Source organism: Pleurodeles waltl, chromosome 4_2, assembly GCF_031143425.1.
Source record: "Pleurodeles waltl isolate 20211129_DDA chromosome 4_2, aPleWal1.hap1.20221129, whole genome shotgun sequence".
Taxonomy (NCBI): domain Eukaryota; kingdom Metazoa; phylum Chordata; class Amphibia; order Caudata; family Salamandridae; genus Pleurodeles; species Pleurodeles waltl.
The window spans coordinates 664,942,563-664,969,233 of NC_090443.1; positions in this window are offsets into that span (position 1 = coordinate 664,942,563).

The window sequence follows — 26,671 nt, forward strand, 5'->3', positions numbered from 1 at the left end:
ACCCCTGTCCTTCACCCTCGTAATGTTCACTGTCTGCTGTGCATTAGAAGGGTGCTGTGCAACCTGCGGGTGATGACGAGCCGGCGACAATGCTGCCGTCACTTTCCCGCTGGGCTGGCAGAAGGAAACCTTGGTTTCTGCCCATCAGCCCAGCCGTAAAGTCATAATAGGTCCAGCAGGGAGGTCGCCAGAAGGCTCTCTATTAATTCAATAAATGACTTGCCCTGATATTTTCAGTTCAATAAACCAGAGAACTGAAGTTGACTCTGAGACTGATTTTTAACTTTGTATGCTCTATTTTGATTCTCTGGTTATTTTTTAGTTGGTTGCAACATTCCATATACAACTTCACTTTCACCCTGTCTGTGGCACTTTTCTTATTAATTCTGTATCATTTTAACTTGTCGTTTTTTCCATTAGATTATGTATATTTTCACAATATGGTTGCTTGGCCAGCTGTTTTCCATTATTCTTTGAGGACACTCTGCTACTTGAGCTATTTTGCCAAATGTGACTCACGGTTTTCCATAGAGAAAGCAGGTGAAATGTGTGAATCAGTCTCATATGAAGACGATGGGCTCTTTCTCCCATAGATGACCATTCTGTTACAAGAAGCTGAGGATTAGAAGTTAGTCATCAGGCCTGACAGAAGCCTTTTACTCCATCATTAAAAATCTATGTGTGTTAAATTAGATATTTTATCCCTACAATGATGTGGTGTTGACTTGATTTACTAAAACCTCATCAGTGACATTTTGTTACTTAGCAGGAGATAATTATTTCTTCTAAGGTGAACACGAGAAAGCTATCAAAGTGTTCCTTGTAATATAAGTTTTGTTTTCTCTGCATTTCAGGTAGAGCAAAGCAGTTTTAATGTTAAATTATCAGCCCAAACTGCAGGATGATGTTTTGTATTGGCCTCGGTAAAATCTATGTGACGCAGGCGTAATCTCATCAAATGTTTTTCTATGCTTGTACGAAATTCGCAAAATTATGTTGTTAAGCCATGACACATATTCACCCGTCGTTTGTGGCAAAAATGTTGTACAAATGCATGAAGACAATGCAAAATAACCAGAACCCAAGATGCAGCATCGTGGTGCTTGTGGTATTTGCCCTGTTGCTTTAGAGCTCAATGAATCCATGTCCAAATTGGGTATGAGGACACATTTCATGCTAAAATATAGCACTAAATTTCTCATATTACGCAAGAGCTAATTATGCAAATATAACCATCCCCTATTTCTTTTGCTTGTGGTATCACAAGGTTTGACCCTTGTAAAGAGAATGCAGTTTGTGACTTGAGAGCTATTTTACGTTTTACAGTTTTTGTCTGTATCACGCTACCTCGCTCTTATATTTCATTCTTCACTAAACATCCTTACAAATGAGGTAAGCTCTTGTTTGGTTGTTTTCAGAGTTTTACTTTTTTGTCTCCTTTGCTTGTTGCACTGAAAATGGGCAGTTTTTCAAATACTTTCTTATCCCGCTTCTGTTCTATTACACATACGTTTGGAAATCATAGCTTTAGCTTACATTTTATACAATATCACATTGAGAGTAGTATTTGTACACTCCATTTGTAATTGACAAAATTTGCTTTAAAGGGACTCCTAAAAGTGATTTTCCATTTGTGAATCAAAATTGATGCAGAACTCATCCTTATTAGGCAAGTAGTAGCCTTCTAAACTGTGTCCTCTAACAACATACTTTATTGTTACCTCTGACTGTAATTTATAGGAGTAATGCTTTGCATGTGTGTGACAGAACATTTTTTTATTTACGAAGTTAGTACATTTGTTTGGGTCTACAAGCCTTTTTAAGGTTTGAAACAGAAAACGATTATTGTAGAAGAGAAAACAAGCCATTTGGAAATAATATTCTACCTATCCATTAAACAAATGAGTAGTTGACACCATATTACAACCAGCTATGAGTTTAACATACGAGGTTGGTGGAAAAAAGAGAGTAAGGATGGAAACAGGAACAAGAAAAGAAAGAGCGTGAAATCCTTTATTGAACATACATTAGCAAAATAAGGCCACTTATATTGAGTAAAAACAATAATGAATGTATAATACATAAAACATAATATATTATATAGGATTGCAATTTTCAATGACAGAACAAAGCAGAGGAGCGTTTAAGGGGGTTTAGTAACTTCTTTAATGTAGGGTTGATGTGTTTCATGTTTTTAAGAAGAACAGTCTAGAAAAACAGTTAACAGGAGACTAAAAGGCATCTCTTCGTATAGTAAGAGCAATGGGGTTAACATGGGCTCTATCCAGTCTGTGATAATAACACACATCACCCCACCATGTCTTAAAAGAGGCATTTTCCAATTTCTGGTTATTTGTTGAAATGCAACGGCCAATGAATCAATCATTTTGGCACTTGCCAGGTCCAAACCTTCCTTTTGTTCCCTATAAGTCCAAGGTAGGCCTGGGACATTTCCAAGGGCAGGGTGCAATGTATTGAAAAAATTGTTTTACATGTTCACCCCTGCCTCCTCTTTAGCCTCAGGATGCACACTCTAGGCTGGGTGACCAATTTTAGGAGCCAGGGATGGAAGGGCGGAGACTTTGTGCACTTCAAAGGTCTCTTTTTGAATTCTACCCCACTTCAAAGGCACAACTGGGTAAAAGTACTGGACCCACAAACACCACCAAATCAGAACACTTCTGGACCTGAGGACATTCTGCCAGGAAGGACTACTGTGCTGAAGGTATTGCCACTCTGCTGGAACTCTACTAGACTTTGCTGGACTCCTTCGGTGCTGCTTTGCTGTGCCTGCGGTGCTGCCTTCCTTGCCTGGGAGTGAGAAGGACTTGACCTTCATCTCTGCATCCCCAGAACCAAAGTGGCTTAAAGGGCTTGCCTGCTTGCCTCCTGTTCAAAGTCTCATGGGCATCAAATACTTCACTCACCTCTGCTACACTGCTGGGCTTTGCCAACTGTGAGTATTGTCCTGCCATGTGGTGTCATTACAGTCCTGGACACTTGGAAGTGGGTTTCAGTGTGAAGATCCAGGAGAATCCACACATCGTTGTCACTGGACCGATAGGAACTGTTGCATCTGCCTTGACGCTGGGGCATTGCTGCTGCGGATGAGGACATCACGTCACCAATTGTGCTGCTCCCCAATGCATTGCCAACTGTGCAGCTCAACTACAATACAACGCCTTCATCACAAAGGGTCAAAGTCGTACCACTGCTTGAGAATCGATGACTGCATGGCTCAAAGATGATGCATCCCCTGATTGCGAGGATCTGAATCGATGCATCAGCTTTGCATAGTCTCCTCTGCTTCTCGCAGTGGATCCTTGCCTTCAACCCAACCCTCCACATAAGGTACTGTTTCAGAGGGAAGAGGTTGGTCCCTGTAGGTGGCCCGCGCTCCATTGAGGTAGGCCTGAATTTTGGATTTACTCCTGTCTAGCATGACCTGATAGCCCCAGTTTGAGCAATACAAGAGGGTCTACTTACCCAAGGGTCTGGTGTCTGACTTTGTTAAGTACTTTGATACATATAAATCACACCCAAGATAGGCTCTGGACAGCTCCAAGGTAAGGGTGCTGTGTATTTAAAAAAAAAATGGATATGTACTTTTGAATTGTACATGTCCAGTCAGTGAAAAACCTTGTAAATTCGTTTTCCACTACTGAAAGACCTATCTCTCCCATAGGTTAAATTTGAGATTGCCTTAATCCATCCTATAAGTGCAATTTCCAATTGGGACCAGATAAATATTGCGAGTTTGGTGTTCCTGGACTCACAATTTAAAATCACAACTGATGGTAAAGTTGAATATTAGGTTGCATGTCTGAAAATGCCAATTTTAGAAAGTTGGCATTTTATTACTTTAACCATTCAGTGCCTCTGCCTCTCTCTGAATACACGTATTAGCGGGTGAAAGCTGGGCTCTTGTGCATTCCCTCTAGACAGTCATACAGAAAGGGAGCTTAGGTTTCCCTGATGGGCCATCCTCATCCTTTTGGGCTATTAACATCTTGAAGGGACTTCCTGGTAGGATCGGAGGGAGAAGCTGACACTTATATTTGAACAGGCTGGGTCCAGAACCTTCACAAAGGGCTGAATAATACTCTGTAGTGGCTCTGGAGCCAAGGAAGAAAGGGCAGAGAATTTGTGCACTTCAAAGGCATCTCTTTGAAGTCTCCCCAACTTCAAAGACACAACCAGGTATACGTTCTGAGCCCCAAACATTACCAAAGTAGTATACTTCTGTACCTGAAGAAATTCTACCATGAAGAAGGACTGCTGTGCTGCAGAGACTATCACTCTGCCGAAACTGTGATGGACTTTGCTGGACTCCTGCTTTACTGTGCTTGCCCTGCTGCTTGTTGCCTTCCTTGCCTGGGATCAAGAAGGACTGGATCTGCATCTCTACATCCCCAGAACAAAGGGATTCCAAGGTCTTGCTGGCTTGCCTGCAGTTCTGAAGTTTCATGGACATTGAAGACTTCACTCTCCATTGCTACAGATGCTGGTCTCTGCCAACTGTAAGTCCCGTCCTGTCAAATGGTGCCAATCCAGTCCTGGGCCCTTGGAAGAAGGAGAATCCACACATCGCCGTCACTGCACCTTTCGGAACTGCTACATCTCGCCTCAATGCTAACGCATTGCTACTGCTTGCTGAGAATGAGGACATCACATCACCGATTGTGCGGCTCAAGATTGAAGGATCGCTGTCAGTCCAATGCATTGCCTTCACATCACCAGCTGTGCAGCTCAACGATGATGCATCATCATCTTCACAAAGGGTTCAACGTTACACCACTGCTTGAGGATCGATGACTGCACAGCTCGATGATGACGCATCCCCTGACTGCAAGGATTGGAACTGATGCATCAACTTTGCATCTTCTCCTCTGCTCCTCACAGCGGATTCTTGTCATCGACGCAACCCTCCACATAAGTTACTGTTTCCGCTGGACAAGGTTGGTTCCTCTAGCCGACGCAGACTCCATCGCAATCGCCCTGAATTTTGGATGCACCCCAGTCTAGCGTGAGCAGAACCCTGTCGGCACTTTAAGTTTCTAAGCATTACAATTTACAGATATTCTTTACAAATTCACATCTCAACTTCTGCTTATTGGATTTTTGTCATTTTGTTTTTGTTTTGTTAATTAAATTATGCTCTATTGTTCTAAACTGAGATTGATAATTTTTTGTGTGGTGGTGGTGTTTTTACTGTTTTACTCGTTTTAGAGTTGCGCTAATACTTAACACATTGCCTCCTAAATTAAGCCTGCCTGCTCTGTGCGAAGCTACCATAGGGTGAGTGCAGGGTAATTTATGGTGTGTATCTACCTTACCCTGACCGGGATTGTGGTCTCAACTTTGAGAGGGTTCATACCTCTTCCAACTAGAGACGCAATTTCTAACAGTGGGTGATTGCAAAGCACATAAAGTAAGCCTGGGTTTGGGGCAGCTTCATAGGCAGAAACATGTTTAGAACAACCTCTAACTAGACCCATAAAAACTTGAATTGAGACTAAATGCAGTAAGAGAATAACTTAGAAAATTAGGTTGATTAAAGTTCCTCATTTTAGAACAGTCACACCATCATAGGGGCCCTAAAAGAGGATAGGTTACCTTGTAACAAAGAACTAGATGTCAAAGTTTAACTCTGGTGCTCAGACCACGAACTGGTGAACAGAAGATGATGAGTGCAGTATAATTTAAATTTAAAATGGTAGGCACAAGTTTCTTCAGGAGCGCTACCACTGAGCAAGAAGAAACAGACCAGCCAAGGCTTGCAGGTGGCAAAAAACTTCCTTACAACACATCTAGGTTAGATGTCTGGTGAATGGGGTGTAGGACGCCAAAGACTCAGATTTCCTCATACCACCATGGAGCTGCTTCACCAGGCAACAATCTTCTAATAGCACCAAGCCATGCCACCAGCCCTGGTTCTATAAGCCTTGATCACTGAATAAGATGCAATTTAATGACATGGAACACATGAGAGTAATGAGCAGTTGCACGATTCAGTTCAAGGTATGTTGGTGCACATTATAGAAGTTCACAGCTATTGTGGAGGTCAATGGAAAGAATCAGGCTGATGCTCCATGGGGCCCATTAACAAATTTTCTTTTTGTAGTTTACAAAATTGCACTACACTAATGTTACTTATGTACTACAAAATACCATTTACTAACCTACTATCTAGAGATAGCCATTTCTGCCTCTTCTATCTCTCCAATGTGGAGATCTCCAGTGAATGGAACAAGTATGAATTAATGTCCATTTTCAGCTCTTTCATGCCTTTGGCAGCTATGGGCGGACCTCTAACAATCCTCTTCCTTGGCTAGCCTACATCTGGGCCCAACACTGGAACAAATAGTCTTTTTCTTTTTTTTAAAAAATGTTTTTTATTCAGAATCAGTCATATTAAAAAAAAACGTTATTGCAGACATAGGCGGTCATTCTGACTACCGCCATTTGGCCGCTCTGCGGAGGCCATTCTGGCTTTCCCGCTGGGCCGGCGGGCGCCCGCCAAAGGAGCGCCCGCCGGCCCAGTGGGAAAGGCCCTGCAACATAGAAGCCGGCTCCGAATGGAGCCAGCGGTGTTGCAGGGGTGCGACGGGTGCAGTTGCAACCGTCGCAATTTTCACTGTCTGCTATGCAGACAGTGAAAATCATGCTGGGGCCCTGTTAGGGGGCCCCTGCACTACCCATGCCAGGGGCCCCACGACACCCGTTCCCGCCATTCTGTTCCTGGCGGTAAAAACCGCCAGTAACAGGGTGGCGGGAAGGTGGTCGGAATCGCCATGGAGATTCCGCCAGGGTTCCGATGACCGCCAGGGTTGGAATGACCCCCATAGTTGCCAACCAGGACCAGAGAGAGAAAATAAATATCAAAATGTTAGCCAAACTCTGCAAAGCTAACAGACAGCATTTAGACAAAGAAAAATGATGAAGAAAAAGTATGGTAACCCAATTAATACTTAGTACACACAACTAAACCTCGCTAGAGCAAGCCAAGATTATCTTGCTTGGCTTTTGATATAGCTTGCTCAAATTCAAATATTTGGCAGAGAGGTGGCCACCACTTCATTACCTTTGTGGAGACAGGTGATATCCATGTCCTTACAATACACAAACGAGCTGTTGTAATTGCAATAGACATCAGTGAACTGCTGCTAGGGTTGTTCTTGATTGTGTGAGCCAGCATAATCTCCCGAACAGATAACTGAAAATGTAATTTGAAATATGCTATTGTTAGTTGAACCACATCTGCCCAGAATTCCTGAAGAGCTGGCCAAGTAGCAAATATATGCACTATATCTACTGAAGTGGGCTGCTCACTTAGCACAGCAAGTCTTATCCGAACCTTGTCTTAGGGACCATTGTGAGATCCTTTCAGGAGTATAGTACAGTGTACAGCATGCAAATGGTCTTAAACTGCTGTAGCTTTAAACTTACAGAGTGAACAAAGCAATCAATAATTTCTATAGCACCCAAGACCTCATCTGGACAGACATCGAAATTAAGCATCCTACTCCATTTGGAAGCCAACAGTGAGCTATCATCAGTATTATAGGTGCTAACAAACTAATATAATGCACTAATTGATGCCTTACCGGCTGTCCTGTGTAAGGAAGTAAGAATATCAGAATCTACAAGAGTTATCTCAACCTTACTCCAGTGTAGAAAGTAATCCCACAGCTCTAGATATTTAAAGAAAAATTGGTGCGGAAGATCGTAAGAAGTTTGCAGAACCAAACAAGCAAAATCCATTACTGTTGTACAATTATCTAACAGTTGTGACCCCTGCCCTTGCCCACGCTTTGCTAAAAGTTTCATGGAAAATAGAAGGAAACACTGGGTTTCCCCATGGGGCACATATTTGTGCAGAACAGATAGGTAGAAGTTAGAATAGATTTTCCTCCAAATACGGATCATATCATTAATAAGCTTAAACCAGACTATTTATGCAATAATTGGAATCGGAGAGTTTTAGAAAGAAAAAACTGATATCTGGCCCCAAAGCCAGATGATATCCCAAAATAGACAGATCTGGGTCGTGCCCAGAAAGCAACTTCTGTATGCAGCCAGCAAAAGCTGCCCAAAAGTAATGCTTGATTGTGGGAAGATGGAAGTCGCCCTGTTTCTATGGCAGTTTCAGAAAAAGGATAGCATACCTAGCTAATATATATCCCCATATAAAGCTATCAATAAAACCCTTGGGGTGCTTAAAAAAGAAACCTGGAACTCAAAGTGGGATGGCCAGAAATAAGTATAAAAGTTTGGGTAAAACATTAATTTTAATAATGTTTCAATGGCCTAATATACAAATGGGAAATTGATTCCATGAACATAATGTAACTATGACAGATTGTAAAAGGGATTCATAATTAAGTTTGAAGATGCTATCAACTCATCTACTCAACCTGACTACTAATTAATTGGCTGTTGCAACTGTCCCCATTATTGGAATTGTTGGCTAGAAACTGAGCAATGCATGTGTTTTGGTTAGGTTTAATTTATACCCAGACATGCTCCCAAGCCTATTGGCCTCATTGGAGACTTGGCCAGAAGCAGTCATTGGATGTAAGGTAAAAATGGCCACATTGTTCTTCATAAGCTGGTCTTTTATGCTCAAAACCAATGGATATCCCTGGCTGTATCCCTCGGTTGAGTAGGAGAGACAAGTAAGGCTCAATATACAATACAAGTAGAAGAGGAGAGAGTGGACATCCTTGCTGAGGGACTCTACAAATCCTAAATTAAGGCAAGAGTGTTAATACCAACTCAATAATAAAAGGAGTCAGGCAGGTGGCTAATATTTAGCAAAAATCTTCGCATCAGAGTCAACCCATGCTGCCTTTCCAGATGGCAAGGCCTTAATGGTGTCCTCTGCTTCAGACACCGAAATGTTTCCTTGTATAGCCAACATTTGGTTATCTTCCAAGGTTGGCAGACAATCTCCCTGTAGGTATTCAAAAACCTCAGACAGATTGGCTTAGTTGGTCTGGTTGTAAACATCTGGGTAGAAAAGAGTAAATTGCTCTGTGTTAGACTGAGAGCTTGGATACAGACCTCTATTACTGCCTTTAATACTTTGAAAAACACACTTTGATCTTTTCTCTGAAATCTGATGGGCACATATATTCGATCAACGTTCACTCCATACTTGTATTGAAGTGCTTTATTCTTCCAATAGTTAGCTACAACATTTTCCCTAAATCCATACTCTAAAAGGCACCGTCTTGCTATTAGCTCTAAGTAAAGAGCTGTTTCCTTGAGGTCTCTGGCTAAAATTGCTTAAGCATGCAGATGCTCTAGTTTCTTTAGTTGTCTGTGCAACTTAACTGCCCCCTCCTTTTCTGTCTTATTTATACTTATGATAAACTGCAGAGTGACTCAGCTTACAAATGTCTTCAAGGTGTCCCACACAGCCAGTGGAGAGGCAGTTTTTAACCTTTAGGAACTCCTTAAGTAGCCTGGACAAAAAGGTTTGATGGGCTGGTTTGCAGAGGATGTTATGGGAAAACGTAAAATTACAACTTTCCCTTCCATCAACAGCCATAGGGAGCGTGAGCAGTACTGGATAGTGCTCAGAATTAATCTTGGGACAGATTTCCATATCAGTCTCTTGAGCAAGCCGAGGTGCAGCAAAGGTCATATTTATCCTTCAAGATTGCATATGAGAGGAAGAATAGAAACTATACCCCAGTCTAGTAGAATAGAGAGCCATCCACACATCAATTAGACTATGGAATCCTGCAATTTCTGGAATGGATGCCCTTGTCTTGACCATTCGCTGATGAGCGAAGTGATTAGTAGTGCCAATCACATAATCCATTATGCAATTGACTTTGCCCGGCAATATTAGGTCCCCAACATAGGTAATTGAACAGCACCGGATCATCAGAATTTGGCCCATAAACTGTACATAAGATATTTATTTGACTGTGCATAATCAAACTGAGGAATAGCCCACCTCCTCTTGTAACAGCAATAGCTTTAAGATCCTTATCCTCAGCATTCCTGGCCAACAAAATGCCACTACCATTCCCCCTGGATAAAGACAGACTGGGAAGTACTAATGAGGGTATTATAGTCAGGCTGTTTTAATAGTAAATGATCCCTATACATTATATGAGTCTCAGTTAAACAGAGAAAGTGTGGCTTATTTAAAGTTATCTCTTCCCATACTAAATGCCACTTAAGAGGCCGATTAAGGTCAGCTACATTCAAACACATAATTTTCAACCCATCCATTCCAGCAAATCATTATCATACAGAACAGGAATCCTGTATCCATGATCCAATGACTGGCAAGTGCCAAAGCCAGGTACCAACCTTGCGAATATTCTGACTTATTTCCCCCGCTTATCCACCAAACTCAACACCCCCAAAAAAAAATAACTGAACAAATAGATACATTTTCAAAACACATTGCCCATCCTGGAAGATCTCTCCCAACCCCATATCCATAGAAAAGAAAACATCTCTCCCTGGAGCTGTCAGCTGGTAAGGCAGCACTGTGAGATCTCCACACTGGTGAGTTTCTCTCCTTCACCACCCCCTGTGAAACACCACCAAGAGACAATAAAAAACTGAAGAGCTAAGGCTGATAATAGTGTTCAAAATCATGAAGGAGTAATAGCGATTGACCTCTGCAATTGCGTGTGCAGTATCTAACTCAGTATAACAGAAGTGTGTTAGCCCATCCTTGATAATTTTTTGTCTGACAGGTTCTTAACCAAAAACTTGTGCCCCAACTGCTGTCAATCATCTTTCTCAGCTTCCACCGCGGATCTGTTGTGAGCTTGTAGAGATCTGATCACACACAAACTGACATTGAATCAATAGGAACCTCCTCAGCAAAAAAGTTAACCAGAAATATCAGGATTGGGTGAATAAGGGCTTGGTTAGTACTGGTAGAAATCCAAATCAACAGGAGTTAGTGTTCACGCTGAATTTGAGAGTCCATATCCCAATCAGCCAGGTTAGGGAACAACCTTATGAACAACCTAAAAATGAACTGCTGTGGATCGTCCCCTTCCCTTCCTTTGTGTATTCTAGCCCATCAAGTTATTGCACTTCTGATGAGTCTCAATGTCCTCAATCTGAGTTTGAACAGCCACTGGTCAAGGCTATTTCCACCTCTTCTGCACCTAGTTGTCACATCTGAAGCTCAGCCACCTATGTAGTAAGTGTTGTGGCTTTCCCGGTCTCTTTGACCAGGGATTTTTGCAGCAACTGCCTGTCCGCTCTAACTTGAGCACCGTTTGGAGCACCTCTGCCTGCTGAACCTGCATAAGTTGTGCAGTTGTAGTCAGTGGGTGTTCAGGCTCTGACTGGGACATAAGAGCAGCATGTATTACATCAGATGAAGGGGAACTTAGCAGGATATTGTCTAGACATTGAAATATTTTTCCTGAGTCTAGCTCGAACCAATATCAAGACTAAAAGGTCTGCTGAAGCAACGTGGCTCTGTGGAGGGGGAACCAAGCCCTTGACTATCTTCTCCTAGTGAAGAACATCTGGCCGCATTCTCAGCATTCGGGATGCCAGTACTTTTCCTTCCCCTTGGAGGTAATCCAATTCTGCAAGGGTCTATTTTCAGAGCCTCCTTTGGTATGAGGGGCTGCTGGGGTGCCACACTGAGATCTTCCTTGAACCTCCTTTAACTTTGCCCCAGCTTTTCTTATTGAAATTCTTTCCTCTCCTGTCCTGAGACTCCTCAGCCAGATTAGGTGTCATGCCAAGTCTCTGCATGCCCCATTCCATAGTAAGAGTACTTGTTTGGATAGAAGAGGCAGAAGTGGCGATCTTTAGATGGTAGGTTAAGGAATGGTATTTTGTAGTACCTGAGCACTATTATTATAGGATGATTTTTTATAGTACAAAAATACATTTTGTGAATGGGCCCCATAGAGCATCAGCCTGGTTCTTTCCATTGAACTCCACTGTAGCTGGTTATGTCTGTAATACGCACCCACATAACTTGAACTGAATAGTGCAACAGCTCATTTCTCTCTGGTGCTCCACATGCATTGAAACTGCAAGCTTACCCAGTCAGTGATCAAGGCTTGTAGAACCAGGGCTGGCAGCTTGGCTTTGTGCTGTTAGAAGATGGTCACCTGGTGAAGCAGCTCTACAGTGGTAGCGGGACAACTGAGCCTTAGGCATCCCACACCACATTCACCAGGCATCTAACCTAAATACAATGGAGGGAAGCAGACCTGCAAATTTTTTTGCCACGCTCTGCCACCTGCAAGCCTTGGCTGGTATATTCTTTTCACTTGGTATTGGCACTCCTGAAAGAACTTACGCCTACCATTTTTAATTTAAATTATGATGCGCTCATCATCTTCTGTTCACCAGTTGGTGGTCTGAGAAGTTGAAATTTGACATCTAGTTCTTTGTTACATGGTAGCTTATCCCTTTTAAGTGCTGCTATGATGGCAGGAAGTTCTATATGGAGGAATTTTACTCTACACCATTTTCAAAAATATTCTTACACTCAATCAAGGAATCAATCAATCAATCAAGGAATTTGTAAAGCACACTATTCACCGGTGAGGGTCTCAAGGTGCTGAGTGGAGAGGGGGGCTGCTGCTACTGCTTGAACAGCCAAGTCTTGAGAAGTCTCCTGAAATTTAAGAAGGTCCTTGGTCTGATGCAGGTGGGAGGGAAGAGTGTTTCACGTCTTAGCGGTGAGGTGCAAGAATGATCTGCTGCCGTTTGTAGATCTATGGATGCATGGGGCAGTTGCGAGGGTGAGGTTGGTAGAGCGGAGCTGTCGGGTTGGGGTGTAGAAGGAGAGCCGTCTGTTGAAGTATTCTGGTCTGCTGTTGTTCAGTGCTTTGTGAGCATGGGTGAGGAGTTTGAAGGTGATTTTCTTGTTGACGGGGAGCCAGTGCAGGTCTCTCAGGTGGCCTGTGATGTGGTGGGGGATGTCCAAGATGAGGCGTGCAGAGGTCTCTGGATGTGTTGCAGCCTTTTCTGGAGTTTGGCCGTGGTTCCTGTGTAGAGGGCATTGCTGTAGTCCAGTTTGCTGCTTACGAGGGCTTGGGTGACTGCTCTGGTTTCCATGGGATTCCATTTTAGATCTTTCAGAGCATGTGGAGGGTGTTGAAGTAGGAGGAGGAGATGGCATTCACTTGCTGGGTCATGGATAGTGAGGAGTCCAGGATGAATCCTAGGTTGTGTGCCGGGTCGGTGGGAGTTGGAGCGGATCTGAGTGTGGCAGGCCACTAGGAGTCATCCCATGCAGAAGGGGTGGACCTCAGTCTTGTCGGAATTGAGTTTGAGGAAGCTGTTCTTCATCCATTCAGCGATGACCTTCATTCCTTTGTGGAGGTTGGTCTTGGTGGTGTCCTTGGTGAGGGAGAGGATAAGCTGAGTGTCCTCTAACCAAGTTTCTGCTTATAAAGCTGCCCCAAAACTTTGCAATCACCCACTGTTATAAAGTTAGTCTCTAGTTGACAGAGGTATGCACCCCGTCCAAATATGGACCATCATGTTAGGCAGGGTAAATTAACCTCTGCCCACCCTCTGGTAGCTTGGCACAGAGCAGGCAGGCTTAACTTAGGAGGCGATGTGTAAAGTATTGGTGCAAGACTTAAACAGTAAAAGAGTAAAAACACCACTCCAAAATAATCCACACCAGTTTAGAAAAATAGAGTTTGACTTATTTAAGAAAACAAGGCCAAAACGACAAAAATATAATAATCAGAAGTTGAGATTAGAATTTTTAAGAATGCCTGTAAATTGTAATGCTCAGAAACGTAAAGTGTCAACGGGGATGTGGTCGTGCTAGACTGGGCTAAATCCCAAATTTACACCAACCGCGAATGAGCGTGGGCCTGCTACAGGGACCAACCTTCTCCCACTGAAACAGTAACTTATGTGGAGGGTTGCGTCAACCAGAAGAGGCTCCTCTGCTATGGCGGAGGAGAGTCTCTTCAATTCCAGCAGCAGCAGTTGCCGGGCTGGAGACAGCATGCACAGGCTCCTGCCTGCCTGGGTGCTCCCAGCCAATCCTAATACTGCTCTGAGCAGCATCAGGATTGGCCGCAGGGTGCCTATGTCTGCAGCCTGCGATGGAGGAGGAGATGGAGAGGTGCGGTGGCGGTGCAGAAAAAAGGTATGGTTTTTTATTTTTTTATTCTTACATTTTGTTTGGTCCCCTCCCCACCACACGCCACCCCACCCCTTTTCCCTCCCATGGGCTGCGTCTAGCATGCATAAACTGTGAGGATCCGCTGTGAGGAGCAGAGGAGAGTATACAAAGGTGATGCATCATCTTCGATCCTTTGCAGTCACGGATGCATCATCATCGAGCTGTGCAGTTATCCATGCTCAATCAGTGGTACGACATCAAACCCTTTGCGAGAAAGGTGTTGTGTTGTTGTTGAGCCGCTCAGTCAGCAATATGAAAGTGATGCATTAGGAATGACAGTGATCCATCGATCCTGAGCCACACAATCGGTGATGCAATGTCCTCATCCTCAGCAGCAATGCGTAGGTGTCGAGGAGAGAAGCGGCAGATCCAACTGGTGCAGTGACAGCAATGCATTGATTCTGCTGGATCTGCATAGGGAAACCCACTTCCAAGGGCCTAGTACTGGATTGGAACCACTTGGCAGGGCAGGACTCCCAGTTGCCAGAGTCCAGTAGCTGTAGCAGAGATGAGTGAAGTTTTTGATGTCCACGAGACTTCAGAACAGGAGGCAAGCCAACAAGCCCTTGAATTCACTTTGGTTCTGGGGGTGTAGAGATGAAGGTCAAGTCCTTCTCACATCCAGGCAAGGAATTAAGCAGGCAGCAGGACAGGCACAGCAGAGCAGGAGTCCAGTGGCGTCCAGTAGAGTTCCAGCAGATTGACAGTCCCTTCAGCACAGTAGTCCTTCTTCCTGGCAGAATGTCCTCAGGTCCAGAAGTGTACTGCTTAGGTGGTGTTTATGGGTCTAGCAGTTATACCCAGTTGTACCTTTGAAGTGTGGAAGACTTCAAAGGGAGTTTTTTGAAGCGCACAATGTCCCTGTCCTTCCTTCACTGCCTACTAAAACTGGTCGCACAGCCTAGGGTGTCCACCCTGAGGCTGAACAGGAGACAGGGGTGGACATGGGAAACAATTTTTTTAATGCATTGCACTGTGCCCTTGGGGCTGTCCAGGGCCTACCTTGGGGGTGACTTACATGTATTAAAAAAGGAAGGTTTGGGCCTGGCAAGTGTCAAAATTATTGATATTTCACTGGGTGTGGTATTTCAATAAATAACAGGGAACTGGAAAAATGCTTCTGATGTATCTTTTAAGACATGATGGAATGATATGCGTTATAATCACAGACTGGATAGATAGAGCATGTGTGGTCTCCTGTTACTGTTTTTCTAGACTGTTCTTCCTATAAACAGAAGACACACCAAACATTAATTGAAGAAGTTACTAAACCCCTTCAAATGCTCCTTTGCTTTGTTCTGTTGTTGAAAATTGCAAACCTACATAATATATTGTATGTATTATAAATTCATTATTTTTTAATCAATGAAATATGTGTCCTTGTTGTGCTAATTTATGTTCTATGACAGATCCCACTCTCTTCTTTCTTTTCTTGTTCCTGTTTCCTTCCTTACCCTCTTTCTTTCCTCCAAATTCGCATGTTCAAAACATAGATGGTTGTTATATTATGTCAACTAGTCATTTGTTTCATGGATAGATAGAAGATTATTTCCAAATGGCTTGTTTTCTCTTCTACAGTAAACGTTTCTGTTTCAAATTTTAAAAAAGGCTTGTAGAACTGAACAACTGTACTAACTTCCTAAATAAAGACTTCTGTCGCACACATGCAAAGTATAACTCCTATAAATTACAGGCAGAGGTGACAATAAAGGGCGTTTTTAGAGGACACAGTTTTAGCAGGCTACTGCATGCCTAATAAAGATGCGTTCTGCATCAGTTTTGATTCACAATTGGAAAAGCACTTTTTGGGAATGCCTTTAAAATAAATGGTGTTGTCAATTACAAATAAAGGGTACACATACCACTCTCAATGTGTTTTTGAATAAAATGTAAGAATTGGTGCTAGTAAAAACCTAAGCTTTCCAAAAGTTTATGTAATAGAATAAAAGTGTGGATAAGCAGGTATTTGAAGAATTGCCCAGTTTCAGTGCAGCAAGCAAAGGAGTCAAAGAAAGTAAAACTCAGAAAACAACCAAACAAGACCTTACCTCATTTTTAAGGACATTTAGTGAAGAATGAAATGTAAGAGCGAGGTAGCGTGAAACAGACAAAAACTGTAAAACATAAGGTATCTCTCAAGTGAGGAACTGCATTATGTTTACATGAGTCAAACCTCGTGATGTCACGAGAAAAATAATAAAGTGATGGCACTATTTGCATAATTAGCTTTTGGGCAATGTGGGAAATTTCATAAACAATACTCAAAATCACACATAATTATGTGAAATGCCCATTTTGGAAATGGATTCATTTCGCTCTAAAGCAACATGGCAAATATCACAAGCGCCATAATTGCAGCTGCTTCATTTCTGGTTGTTTGCATTGTCCTCATGAACTTGCACAATATTTTTGCTACAAAAAAAGGGCCATAATGTGTCAGGGCTTAACAACATAATTTTGGGAATTTTGCACAACAAGCATTGAAAAATATTTCAAGAGATTTCTCCTGGGTCACATAAATTTTACCGGGGCCAATAAAAACATCATCCTAACTCATTTCCTCCAGTTCCGACTGTCCATTTAACATCAAAACTGCTTGGCTCTACCTGAAATGCAGGGAAAACAAAAATGATACCGCAGTGAGAACTTTGATAGCTTTCTCTTGTTCACCTTAGAATAAAAGATGAGTATCTCCCACTAAGCAACACAACATCACTGATGAGGTTTTAGTAAATCAAGTCAACACCACATCGGGGAACATTTAAAGTATCAAATGTTAAACACAATAGATACATTTTTTATACTTTGGGTAAAAGGATTCTTCTAGGCCTGATGACTAACTTCCAATCCTCAGCTTCTTGTAACTGAATGGTAATCTATGGGAGAAAGAGCCCGTTGTCTTTATTCGAGACTGATTCACACATTTGACCTGTTTTCTCTATGGAAAACCTTGAATCACCTTTGGCAAATCAGTGGAAGTAGCAGAGTGTCCTCAGAGAAAAATGGAAAACAGCTGGCTAAGCTACCATATTGTTAAAATATAAAGAACCTAATTAAAAAAAAGGACAAGTTAACATGATACAGAATTAATAAGAAAAGTGTCACAGACTGGGGAAAAGCAAAGTTGTATATGGAATGTTGCAACCAACTAAAAAATAACCAAAGAATCAAAATAGAGCATACAAAGTTAAAAATAAGTCTCAGAGTCAACTTCAGTTAAATTTTTTATTGAACTGAAATTAGCAGGGCATGCCATTTATTAATTTAATAGTGAGCCTTATGGAGGCTTCAATGACACTTAGGGTCTCATTACGACCCTGGCGGTCAGTGATACAGTGGCGGTAATACCGCCAACAGTCTGGCGGTAATAACTACCGCCAAATTATGACCATGGCTGTTGTTAGAAATGGGGTCTCTAGTTGGCAGTCGATTTGCACCCTGTCTAAGTAGGGACCCTCAGTCTAGTCAGGATAAGGGAGATACCCGCTCAGATAACCCCTGCTAACACCCTTGGTAGCTTGGCATGAGCAGTCAGGCTTATCTCAGAAGCAATGTGTAAAGCGTTTGCACATAACACACAGTAGTAAGTGAAAACAAAACAAAAGGGCACCACACCAGTTTTAGAAAAATAGCCATTATTTATCTATATAAAACAAGACCAAATACAATACAAATTCAACATACAGTAATAAAAATATGAATTCTGCAAGATTTACTCAAATATACAGTTCCTTGAAGTTGATAGGTCCACCTGGGGCACCGTGATTAACAAAACCAACAGTTCAGGCCGGCCGCAGCGTTGCAGGCCAGCTATAGTGTCGAGAAGACCCACACACAGTACCTTGCATTTGCAGGGCATTGTGATCCTCGCTGTGAGCTCCGGAAAGCGGCATCGCTGACGTTGCGGTGTTGGTTCCGGAGTCGGTGCAGGAGTCGTCGGCGCCCTTGAAGTCAGACTCATTGCGCATCGAACTCCAGGCTGATGAAGTCAGGTGCACTGGCATGGATGACATCGGGGCTGTGGTGAGAAGCGGGAAGATGCGACTTGCGGTGCCCACAGGTCACGGTGCAGGCAGCGGCTCGATGGCGGCGTTCAGCGGCATCAGTGAGACCGGGGCTGTGGTGTGAAGCGGGCGGTGCGACGTGCAATGTCCACAGGTCACGATGCAGGCATCGTCGTCGTCGGTGCTGAAGCGCTGTCGTTGGTAGGCCCAGGCCAGCGGTGTGGGACGGGACAGTGCTGCGTGACCCTCACAAGCGGTGTCCACAGGCCACGGTGCAGGCAGAGGCGTCGTCGTTGCTAAAGCAGTGTCGTCGGTAGGTCCAGGTCAGCGGTACGAGATGGGACGGTGCTTCGTGACCCTCACGAGCGGAGATGATGATGCTGGCGTCAGTGGACCGGGGCTGCGGTGTGGGACGGGATGGTGCTTTATGTACCTTGCGAGCAGTGTCCACAGGCCATGGTGCAGGCAGCGGCGTTGGTGTCAACAGGAGCGGCATCATCGGGGATGCCCAGGCTGCTGTGTGAGCAGGGGATGCAGGAGTGCCGGGCCCACAGGCCGCGGTGTGAGCAGTGGCTCGGTGAAGTCATCTGATGACGGCGTCGGTGAGACCAGGGTCGCGGTGCGAAGCGGGGCAATGCAACTCCATGCGGCATCGGCAGGTCACGGTGCAGGCCAGCGGTGTCGTTGGTGGCGTTGAGGTGGTTTCTCCCCTTTAACAGCACAAAATACACAGTTCCCAGTGCTGCAGGTCAAGGAAACTGAAGTCTTTGGTGTCCCTGAGACTTCCAACAGGAGGCAAGCTCTACTCCAAGCCCTTGGAGAATTTTCAGGCAGAAGCAGCAACTGCAGGCCAGTCCAGCAAAGCAACACAGCAAACGGCAGCACTCCTCCTTCAGCTCTTCAGTTCTCCTGGGCAGAGGTTCCTCTGGATTCCAGAAAGATTCTAAAAGTCTAGGGTTTTGGGTCTTCTTCTCATACCCAGTTCTGCCTTTGAAGTTGTCAAACTTCAAAGCAAAGTCTCAAGTGTGTGAAAGATCCTTCCTTGTCCAAGCCGGGCCCCAGACACTCACCAGAGGGTCGGAGATGGGGAAACATCCTTTATTACGAAGTCTTTTTAACGAAGTCGTGGTTAACGAAAGCGCAACAACGCTTTTTTTAACCACAACTCCGTTATTTTGTGCCTTAACTACGTATGTTCTGAACTACGAACATGCGTGGTTAAGGTACAAAGAAGGGAGTTGGCGAAGGAGGAGGACGCAGGTGACAAGGGGTCGACTAAGGTAAGAGGGGGGTTTTAGGTTTTGGGGAGGGGGTGGGGAGTCAGGGGGTTTTAGGGTTTGGGGTGGGGTTGGGGGGTGGGGTGTTTTTGGTTTTGGGAAGGGGTGGGGGGTTTTAGGTTTTGGGGTGGGGTTGGGGCGTTTTTGGTTGTGGGGAGGTGGTGGGGGGTTAGGTGTTTTAGGTTTTGGGGTGGGGTTGGAGGGGTGGGGCGTTTTTGTTTTTGGGGAGTGGTTTGGAGGTCAGGGGGTTTTAGGTTTTGGGGTGGGGTTGGGGAGGTGGGGCGTTTTTGGTTTTGGGGAGGGGGTGGGGTCAGGGGGTTTTAGGTTTTGGGGTGGGGTAGGGGGGTGGGGCGTTTTTGGTTTTGGGGAGGGAGTGGGGGGTCGGGGTTTTAGGTTTTGGGGCGAGTTGGGGTGGGGCGTTTTTGGTTTTGGGGCGGGGGTGGAGGTCAGGGGGTTTTAGGTTTTGGGGTGGGGCGTTTTTGGTTTTGGGGAGGGGGTGGGGGTCAGGGGGTTTTAGGTTTTGGGGCGGGGTTGGGGGGTGGGGCGTTTTTGGTTTTGGGGAGGGGTGGGGGGTCAGGGGGTTTTAGGTTTTGGGGTGGGGTTGGGGGTGGGGAGTTTTTGGTTTTGGGGAGGGGGAGGGGGTGGGGGGTCAGGGGGTTTTAGGTTTTGGGGTGGGGTTGGGGGGTGGGGCATTTTTGGTTTTGGGGAGGGGGTGGGGGGTCAGGGGTCAGGGTGTTTAAGGTTTTGGGGTGGGGTTGGGGGGGTGGTGTTTTTTTGTTTTTGGGGAGGGGTGGGGGGTCAGGGGGTTTTAGGTTTTGGGGCGGGGTTGGGGGGGTGGGGCGTTTTTGGTTTTGGGGAGGGGGTGGGGGGTCAGGGGGTTTTAGATTTTGGGGCGGGGTTGGGGGGTGGGGCGTTTTTGGTTTTGGGGAGGGGGTGGGGGGTCAGGGGGTTTTAGGTTTTCGGGCGGGGTTGGGGGGGTGGGGCGTTTTTGGTTTTGGGGAGGGGGTGGGGTTAGGGGGTTTTAGGTTTTGAGGTGAGGTTGGGGGGGTGGGGCGTTTTTGGTTTTGGGGAGGCGGTGGGGGGTCAGGGGGTTTTAGGTTTTGGGGCGGGGTTGGGGGGGTGGGGCATTTTTGGTTTTGGGGAGGGGGTGGAGGGGTGGGGTGAGGGATGTAGGGTCAATGGTGCCTATTAGTAATGCTTTTATCAGGAATGCCTTTACAACTAAATTCGTTGTTAAGGCATTTGTGGTAAAATCATTAGTAGTAGCAACGAGGTCGTTGTTCCGACCTCGTTGTTAAGGCACTAGTTGTTTAGGAAATCGGTGTTCCGTCATACAACCTCAGAGATGGCATTGTCTGAGGGCAGGCAAGGTCCTTTCAGGTGTGAGTGACCACTCCTCACCTCCCCTCCAGCACAGATGGTTAATCAAGATATGCAGTCTACACCCGAGCCCCCTTTGTGTCACTGTCTAGAGGAGAGGTATGAACAGCCCAACTGTCAAATTGACCGAGACGGGGAATCCACAAACAGGAAGAGTCACAGAACGGATTAACAAAGAAAATGCCTACTTTCTAAAAGTGGCATTTTCAAACTAACAAACTAAAAACCAACTTCACTAAAAGATATATTTTTAAATTGTGAGCTCAGAGACCCTAAACTCCACATTTCTATCTGCTCTCAAAGAGAATCTGAGCTTTGAGGAGATTTAAAGGCAGCCCCGTGTTAACCTATGAGAGAGATAGGCCTTGCACAGTGAAACACGAATTTGACAGTATTTCACTGTTAGGATATATAAAACGCACTAATATATGTCCTACCTTAAACATACACTCCACCCTGCCCATAGGGCTACCTAGGGCCTAACCTAGGGGTGCTTTACATGTAGTAAAAGGGAAGGTTTAGGCCTGGCAAGTGGGTACACTTGTCAAGTCGAATTATCAGTTTAAAACTGCACACACAGATACTGCAGTTGCAGGTCTGAGCCATGTTGACAGGGCTACTAATGTGGGTGGCACAACCAGTGCTGCAGGCCCACTAGTAGCATTTGATTTACAGGCCCTGGGTACGTCTAGTGCACTTTACTAGGGACTTACTAGTAAATCAAATATGCCAATCATGTATAAACCAATCAACAGTACACTTTACACAGAGAGAATATGCACTTTAGCACTGGTTAGCAGTGGTAAAGTGCCCAGAGTCCTAAAGCCAACAAAAACAGGTCAGAAAAAATAGGAGTACGGAGGCAAAAGGTCACGGGATGACCCTGCAAAAAAGGCCATTTCCATCAGTTGGGAAATAGGCAGGTACCGCAGGGGGGGGCACCTCAGCCGGATGCAGAAACAAGACCAATGGTTCTGGAGGGGGCAACATGCCCTGTGCAATGTCCTGGGGAGTGCAAGGCCACAGTCTCTCAAGTGGATGGTTTGCCCACTGCTTGCTCCTGGGCAGTGCAAGGCCACAGTCTCTCAAGTGGGTGGTTTGCCCACAGCTTGGTCCTGGGGAGTGCAAGGCCACAGTGTCTCTAGTGGATGGCTTCTTCACTGGTCCTGGAGGGGCATTGTGCCTAGTGTACTTCATCCTGGGAAGGATGGGGTGAGTGGATGGCTTCTTCCACTGGTTCTGGAGGGGACATTGTGCCCAGTGTGCTTCATCCTGGGAAGGATGGGGTGAGTGGATGGCTTCTTCCACTGGTTCTGGAGGGGGTGTTGTGCCTAGTGTGCTTCATCCTGGGAAGGATGGGGTAAGTGGATGACTTCTCCACTGGTTCTGGAGAAGGCATTGTGCCCATTGATTCAGATCTTGGGGAAAGCAAGGTCATAGTCTCTCACCTGGGTGTCAGACCCACAGGGTTTGCAGGGGCCAGGGCGTACAACAGCCCATGGAGGCAGGACTACACACTGTCCACCGGTGGTGATGGCTGCTCAGAGGTGGCATTGGCAGGGATGGTGGCAGTGCTGGCACTGGAGGGGGGAGACTCCAGCCCATCCCCTGCAGCCTCGGACAGCTGCCCACTGGGGCTGCTGCTGCTGGCATTGGTGCTGGTGGTGGTGCAGGTGGCGATGCTGGTGTTGGTGGCAGTGCTGGCAGTGGTGGGGGGAGGCTTCAGCCCTTCCCTTACAGCTTCGGACGGCTGAACCACCATGGTTGGTCGTGGGGGCTCCGAATGAGTCCAAGCACCAGGAGTCCTGTCCTTCCTGGCTGCTGGTGCAGGCACCTTGCCCTTGCTGCAGCAGCCGGGGTTTGCCCCTTGCCCTTCCCTCCTGCAGCTGGTGGTGCCTCCCTGCCCTTCCTAGACACTGCTGGTGGTGCCTCCTAGCCCTTCACTGTCGCAGCTTGTGGTGCCTCCTTGCCCTCCCCTGTTGCAGCTGGTGGTGCCTCCTTGCCTTTCCTTGATGCACCTGGTGCAGGCACCCTTTCAGTGTTGCTGCCTGGTGCCCAAGATCCTCTCCCACCTGCAATAGCTGTCAACACTGCTGTGGCCGTGGACTGGGTGGCTGAGGTGCTTGCCTGGGTTCTGACCACCCTGCCCTGACGTGAAGGATGGAGGGGAGTGGTAGGGAAGAGGTCAACGTGGAGAGGAAAAGCTTCTTAGGGACATTGGGGCGGGAAGAGGGTGAAGGTTTGGTAGTGGAGGAAGAGGAAGTGGTTGTAGGAGGTGTCTGTCTGCTGTGTTTAGGCGCAGGTGCATGGGCTGGATGCTGTTGTGAGGTGGATGGCTGTTGGATGACTGGGTGCTTGCGTTTGTGTACTTTGGGAGGAGGGGCACAGACACAGTAGGAGAGGACACAGTGGACGTGTGCATGGATGTGGTGGTGGTGACTGCCAGTGAGGGGCGTTTAGTGATAGGCGTGGTGGCGGTAGTGGATGAGGATGTAGTGCATTCAGGTGTGAGTGTAGACACTACTGGGAGGGAGGTGGACGAGGAGGAGGAGGGGGACACAGTTGAGGCAGTGGATGTTGTTATGGCTACATCTGGATGGTGTTTGTGTGAGTGCCTATGTGATGATGTGTGGTGCTTTTGTTTACCTGAACCACTCCTGTGAGTTGTCTTTTGTGCATGCTGGTCTGCCTGTGTGCTTGAGATTGGTTGGGGCTGAGGGGAATGGGATTGGGTAGAGGAAGTTGGAGGGGGGAGGCTAGAAACCGGGACAATGGCTGCCACCAGGGGGGAGGCCAGAGCCTGGAAGGATCTCTGTTGATGCCCAAGTGAATGCCCTCCAGGAATGCATTTGTTCGTTGCAAATGGGCTGCCAGCCCCTGGATGGCATTCACAATGGTTGACTGCCCAACAGAGATGGATCGCAGGAGGTCAATAGCCTCCTCACTCAGGGCAACAGGGGAAGGGTCTGAGGTGCCTGGGGAGAAGGAGATGCCCACCCTCCTGGGTGAGTGGGCACAGGAAACATGCTGAGGGGCTGCTGGGAGGGCGGTGCTGGTATGGGGGTGGTGGCTATACCTGTAGTTGGGGTGGGCACAGAGGTGTCCACCACCACCAGGGAGCTTCCATCGGAGGAGGTATCACTGTCAGAACTTTCCCCTCCAGTCTCTGCCGTGGTGCTCCCCTCACCCTCACTCCCAATGGTGCCCTTACCGTCGGTGGATTCGGCCTCATGGGCCCTGTGGGATGCAGCCCGGGCCTCTGCTCCTCCATCAGATGATGCTAATGCACATAAAGACAGGATGACAAAACAAAAGGACGGGGAAGAGACAAAGGATACCCTTGGTCAATGGCAGCAACAACACCACTGTTGGTGTACACGACACACACACACACAAACACACAGGGAACAGCCCAACTAACTAGGCAATGCACTAACAGTCACAATGCTAGTCATCATCCCATGGACAGGGATACCTTACGCCAATTGCAGCATACCTGAGATTCAGTAGTGGATGCCTACTAGCTTGGTTGGAGGAGGTTTACATCAGACCCTGCCCAACATGGGCCCTACCCTGCAATGTCCGGCTTAGCCTAGGGGCACCCACAGGCCCACATCCCCTACCCGGATGCCACCCCACCACGCACAAGTAGTATATTGGGGCACTGTACTCACTCCTTTGTGGCTGCTGTGATGCCCCCAAGTGCCCATCCAGCTCTGGATAGGCCACTGCCAGTATGCAGGCCATCAGAAGGGTCAGGGTACGACAGGCACCCCTTCCTCGTTGGGAGGCCATCCCCAGCTGGGCCTCCGCCGTCTTCTGTGCCCAGCGTTTCAGGTCCTCCCACCGTTTGTGACAGTGGGTGCTCCGCCTGCCGTAGACCCCCTAGGGTCGCACGTCCTTGGCGATGGCACGCCATATACCCTTTTTTTGATAGGTGCTGACCTGCAGAGAAATATACATAGGAAAAGGTATCAGTCAGACCGCCCTGCCTGTTACACTCATGGCCCACCATAGCCCTCACATCCCCTTACGCACAGACATGGCCCACCATACATGTTGCACGCTGCCCAGAGCTCTTCCACCAACCCCCCCACACGAGGCCCTCACATACAGCACTCCATGCATTTTGTCCCATGTATCGTGCTCGCAGTGTACTCACCTGTTGCTCTGGAGGCCCATACAGCATTCGGTACTGGGGTAGGACCCCATCCACCAGTCTCCCCAACTCCGCAGCGGTGAAGGCAGGGGCACTTTCCCCAGTGACACGAGCCATGGCCGGTTCCAGACACAGGTCACAGCAGCACTTGCAGTATAGGTCCTTTCCTGTTGAAGGTCAGCTAGCAAGTGATTGAACAGATGGAAAATGGCCGTCATGTCCACAGCGGTGCGTACCGTCACTGCTGGCGTTCATCACCATTGGCCAGTGTAACCCATAGGGCCCAATGGTATCCAATGAGGAGTTGCACGGCTATCCTCGACCGCCTCCTGCAACATCGCACGTCAGCGGAATTGCCTCATTTCCACATGTCCCTCCATACAGGACAGACAGATGCCATTTCGGGGGGGGGGGCAGGCCATGGCACCTAACTGCATCACATTATACATAGGCACCATTTGGGCCTATCCTACAATATAATGTTACAGTCACAACATGCAATGCAGTCAAGTGTTTGGAAATATGGAATACTGACCTGCTGCTCACCGTTTGCCCCCTAGATTGCAACCGCTGTGGACGAATAGGAGATGGAGACATGCCCCCGAGTACAGACCCCTGGTGGACTTGGAAACAATGGAGGACAGGCACATTATCCTCACCTAAAGACTGGACAGGGCCACAATCACAGAGTTGTGTGCCCAATTGGAACCTGATATCTGATATCCGTCAGCCAACCGGGATCCCCCCTCTTGTGCAAGTCCTATCTGTGCTCCATTTCCTGGCAACTGGCTCCTTCCAAGTGACAGTGGACTTAGCAGCAGGAATGTCTCAGCCAATGTTCTCAATAGTGCTGACCAGAGTGTTGTCCGCCCTGATTAAACACATGCGCAGCTACATCATTTTTCCCCAGGTGGATGATTTGTCCACAGTGAAAGCTGATTTCTATGCAATGGGACATATCCCCAACATTACTAGAGCTATTGATGGTGCACATATTTCATTTGCCCCCCCCCCAGAGAAATGAACAGGTGTTCAGAAATCAAAAGAGCTTTCACTCCATGAATGAGCAGATAGTGTGCCTGGCGGACCAGTACATCTCCCATGTCAATGCAAAGTATCCTGGGTCTGCGCATGATGCCTTTGCCCTGAGGAATAGCAGCATCCCATATGTGATGGCTCAACTCCAGAGGCACTGGTTATGGCTAATAGGTGAGCCCTGGTTCCCACCCAGTATGTGTTGGTGTATTTGATTGGTGTGGGCCATAATGGTTAGTGTGTGGCTAACAGTTGTCCCTCGATATTTGCAGGTGACTCTGGTTACCCCAACCTCTCATGGCTACTGACCCCTGTGAGGAATCCCAGGACAAGGGCAGAGGAACGTTACAATGAGGCACATGGGCAATCAAGAAGAATCATAGAGAGGACATTCAGCCTCCTGAAGTCCAGGTTTTGTTGCCTCTATCTAACAGGTGTATCCCTGTACTACTCACCCAAGAAGGTGTGCCAGATCATCGTAGCATGCTGTATGTTGTACAACCTTGCCTTACGTCGCCCGGTGCCTTTTCTGCAGAAGGATGAGGCTGGAGATGGGCATGTGGCAGCAGTGGACCCTGTGGACAGTGAAGATGAGGAGGCAGAGGATGAGGATGAGGACAACAGAAGTGCAATAATAGAACAATACTTCCAA